The 4,791-nt window shown below is 48.9% G+C and overlaps 1 non-coding gene across 1 annotated transcript; it reads left to right on the top strand.

The window, feature by feature from the left end:
• Positions 1 to 4,318: 4,318 nt before the first annotated feature.
• On the top strand, positions 4,319 to 4,385 carry TRNAP-AGG (transfer RNA proline (anticodon AGG)). The gene has a single exon. It is a non-coding gene; the product is annotated as a tRNA-Pro (tRNA).
• The last annotated feature ends 406 nt before the right edge of the window (positions 4,386 to 4,791 follow it).

Here is a 4,791-nt window from a genome sequence, read left to right as displayed (position 1 = left end):
GAATTCCGTCCCTGGGCCGCACACCCCTGATGTCGCCAATCCTCCTGCAGCTTACAGCAGGCCCTGTAAGAAGAGCCCTGTAAGCTCTTGGAGGATTGGCTACATCAGGGGTGTGTGGCCTAATATGCAAAGGAGCTCTTGCTAGAATTCCGTCCCTGGGCCGCACACCCCTGATGTCGCCAATCCTCCTGCAGCTTACAGCAGGCCCTGTAAGAAGAGCCCTGTAAGCTCTTGGAGGATTGGCTACATCGGGGAGGTGTGGCCTAATATGCAAAGGAGTTCCTGCTACAAAAATAGCCCTGCAGCCTTGAGCCAGTCGATAATGTCTGAAAAATATAGAACAGAGAGCAGTTCTCTCTACCACAGGAAGCAAAGGAATAAATCTCACTCTTCTTCCTCTATGTGCCTGTAAAACCTGGCCGCAATTACATCTCCCCTGCTAGCATCTGGACTCACTGTAATGTGGTTCAACAATAGGCTGCCTGTGAAAAGGTCTTGGAAACTTCAAGGCATCCAAATCTGGACTACCCATTGTACAGGGTTAACCATGGGGATAATACCATTGCTATTCTGATCCAATTATATTGGCTTCCAGTTCCTTTCGAGGAGCAAGGCAGTGTACTGTTTTTTGACCCTAGACATCCTAAACTTCCAAGGGCATTTGAATCAGCTTAAAATAGGCTTCCCAATCCCCAGGTCCCAGTGGGGGATGCCCTGGTTTTACAGGCTTCCCCCCTCCCCCAGCCAGCTGGCCGGTGGGGGAAGCTCCACCCCCATAGCCATTATGCGCCTCCAGGAATGATTCCCATAGGGAATGATAGGGAATTGATCCGTGGGTGTCAGGGGCTCTGGGGGGGGCTGTTTTTTGAGGTAGAGGCGCCAAATTTTCAGTATAGCATCTAGTGCCTCTCCCCAAAATACCTCTCAGGTTTCAAAAAGATTGGACCAGGGGGTCCAATTCTATGAGCCCCAAAAGAAGGTGCCCCTATCCTTCATAAAGGTGTGCTGTCCCTTTAAATGTGATGGCCAGAACTCCCTTGGAGTTCAATTATGCTTGTCACACCCTTGCTCCTGGCTCTGCCCCCAATGTCTCCTGGCTCCACCCCCAAAGTCTCCTGGCTCCACCCCCAAAGTCCCCAGATATTTCTTGAATTGGACTTGGCAACCCTAGCTTAAAAGGGGTCAGAGGTATTAATGGAGGCCAGGCCTGGTGTTGGCTGTTACCCATGATAGACAGGACTTCTGGAATCAGAGATAGAACACTTCTAATATTCAGATTAGGGTTGCCCGGCGGGAGAACTTCTTCACACACGTGGTGCGATGATGTCACCCAGGAGTGATGTTATTAGGGATGGAATTCTAGCAGGAGCTCCTTTTCATATTAGGCCACACACCCCTGACGTAGCCAATCCTCCGAGACCTTACGAGGCTCTTTTTTATAAGCTCTTGGAGGATTGGCTACATCAGGAGTGTGTGGCCTAATATGCAAAGGAGCTCCTGCTAGAATTCCACCCCTGGATGTTAGCATGCTAGGCATGTCACGGGGGAGGGGGTGGAATGCTCTAGTGCAGGGGTGACCAAACTGTGGCTCGAGAGCCACTTGTGGCACTTTCACACGTATTGTGCAGCTCTCGAAGCCCCCACGGGCTGGCTTGGAAAAGACATTTCTGACTTTAAATCTCTTCACCAAGCCAGCTGGCAGCTTGGAGAATACATGTAGAGTTAAAGTTGCTTTATTTCCACCTCTCTCCTCCCCATCTATTTCCCTCCCTCATGGCTCTCAAACATCTGATGTTCATGTCTTGTGGCTCACAAAATCTGATGTTCATTCTGTTTGGCTCTTAAGTTAAGCAAGTTTGGCTACCCCTGCTCTAGTATTTTTGGGAAAACTCTGATGCTCTTTGGAGGCCAGGTTCCCTCTGCTGGCCACTTTTGTGGTGGTGGGTTGGAGGCCTTGAAATTGGGGGAAACCCTGTCTTTAGTGGGAGGCTGGGAACACTATATCAGATGTTGGGAGAGTTTCCTCCCAACTTAAGGGAGAGTTGGGGACAGCGATAAAGTGGGGAGAGGTCTCACAACCATGAAAGGTCAGAAGGACATCCCTGGATGTCCTTCAATGCCTCCAAGAATCATTGGAAACTTTGTGGTTTCCCATGTTTTCCCAAACATGATATTATCACACTCAGGGGTGGAATTCAAGCAGAAGCTCCTTTGCCTATTAGGCCACACCCACCTGTTGTAGCCAATCGTCCAAGAGCTTACAAAAAAAGAGCCTTGTAAGCTCTTGAAGGATTGGCTACATCAAGGCTGTGATTAGCTGCTTTAGGTCCCCACAGGGGACCTAAATAAATAAATAGATGCAGGGGTGGGATTCTAGCAGGAGCTCCTTTGCATATTAGGCCACACCCCTCTGATGTAGCCAATCCTCCCAAACCTTACAAAAAAGAGCCTTGCAAGCTCTTGGACGATTGGCTACATCAGGGGGGTGCGGCCTAATATGCAAAGGAGCTCCTGCTAGCATTCCACCCCTGAATAGATGTTTATGTAAGCATCTGAGGGTGGATGTCTTCTCCGATGCTCTTGAGAAATCCAGGTCTTCTTGTTCAAAAAAGTTTTTTGTTTTTTTTTAAGGCGTATGTTTACGGAATGCTATATAAATGCTTTTAATGCGCCGGGCTTGTATTCTTTCAGCAGGGTGCCTACCTAACCATTATTTTAATGACAGTATTGCTTACGTTCCAATAGCTAGGTGTGATCATTACTGGGCTGTTCAAAGCGCTTTGTAAACATTAACTTAATCGGAGCTCTCCCACGCGACCCCAGGTGCTGGGGAAAGGGAAATTACAGGCCTGCGTAAACCATCAAAGACAATGCACGCACATGGGCCTGTTTTCACACCTTGCGTTTTTTGGCCACGAAGGACAGCATTGCTAAGCGGGGAGGGAGAGGGAGGGCGATCGACATGTTCTCTGGCTCCTCCGTGCTTGCAAACCACACCTGCCTTTCCAACGGTGTTGAGATCCGCAGGTTCACTCTCAAAAACTTGCCACAGCATAGGGTTGCCAATCCCCAGGTGGAGGCAGGGGATCCCCCGGTTTGGAGACCCTCCCCCCCGCTTCAGGATCATCAGAAAGCGGGGGGAGGGGAGGGAAATGTCTGCTGGGAACTCTGTTATTCCTTAGGGAGATTTATTCCCATAGAAAATCATGGAGAATTGATCTGCGGGTATCTGGGGCTCTGGGAGGGCTGTTTTTTGGGGTAGAGGCACCAAATTTTCAGTATAGCATCTAGTGTCTCTCCCTAAAATACCCCCCATGTTTCAAAAATATTGGACCAGGGGGGCCAATTCTATGAGCCCCAAAAGAAGGTGCCCCTATCCTTCATTATTTCCTATGGAAGGAAGGAATTGAAAAGGTGTGCCGTCCCCTTAAATGTGAAGGCCAGAACTCCCTTGGAGTTCATTTATGCTTGTCACAGCCTTGCTCCTGGCTCTGCCCCTAATGTCTCCTGGCTCCACCCCCAAAGTCTCCTGGCTCCACCCACAAAGTCCCCAGATATTTCTTAAATTGGACTTGGCAACCCTACCACAGCATAGGGTTGCCAAATGTTAAGTGCGCAGAGTCTTATCTGGGAGAACTTGGTTTGATTCCCCACTCCTCCATTTGCAGCTGCTGGAATGGCCTTGGGTCAGCCATATCTCTCGTAGGAGTTGTAATTGAAAGGGCAGCTTCTGGGAGAGCTCTCTCAGCCCCACCTACTTCACAGGGTGTCTGTTGTGGGGGAGGAAGGGAAAGGAGATTGTAGGCTACTGGGGGACCTTGAGATTCAGAGCAGGGTATAAATCCAATATCTTCTCCTTCACCTCCTGAAGCCAAGTCAGCTGCAACTGCATTCCTGTGTGTTCCTGCTAAAAAAAAAAAAAAAGCCCTGGCATCTCTAATTTACATTTGAACCTTCTCCAGACCCATTAGGGTTGCCAAGTCCAATTCAAGAAATATCTGGGGACTTTGGGGGTGGAGCCAGGAGACATTGGGGTGGAGCCGGAAGCAAGGTTGTGACCACCTTGATTGAACTCCAAAGGGTGTTCTGGCCATCACATTTAAAGGGACCACACACCTTTTAAATGCTTTCCCTCCACTGGAAATAATGGATAGGGGCACTTTTTGGGGGGCTCATAGAATTGGACCCCCTAGTCCAATCCCTTTGAAACCTGGAGGGTATTTTGAGAAGAGACATTAGATGCTATGCTGAAAATTTGGTGCCTCTACCTCAAAAAACAGCACCCTCCCAGAACCCCAGGTAACTGCAGGGGAGGGACGGTGGCTCAGTGGTAGAGCATCTGCTTAGGAAGCAGAAGGTCCCAGGTTCAATCCCTGGCATCTCCAAAAAAGGGTCCAGGCAAATAGGTGTGAAAAACCTCAGCTTGAGACCCTGGAGAGCCGCTGCCAGTCTGAGAAGGCAATACTGACTTTGATGGACCAAAGGTCTGATTCAGTAGAAGGCAGCTTCATATGTTCATATGCAGATCAATTCTCCATTATACCCTATAGGGTACAATGGAGTACCCAGCAGACATTTCCCTCCCTTCTCCCACTTTCTGATGACCCTGAAGCAGGGGGAGGGCCTCCAAACTGGGGGATCCTTTGCCCCCACCTGGGGATTGAATAAACACACAACCACGAATAGTTATAGTGACCAACAATTACTAAGACTATATTACAATACAATAATATAATAATAGGTGAGAATACACAAATACATAGAGACCAGTGTTCCCTCTAAACTGAGTTA

The sequence above is a fragment of the Heteronotia binoei genome, chromosome 19, assembly GCF_032191835.1.
Source record: "Heteronotia binoei isolate CCM8104 ecotype False Entrance Well chromosome 19, APGP_CSIRO_Hbin_v1, whole genome shotgun sequence".
NCBI lineage: Eukaryota > Metazoa > Chordata > Lepidosauria > Squamata > Gekkonidae > Heteronotia > Heteronotia binoei.
This window is presented reverse-complemented; position numbering and strand designations above follow the sequence as displayed.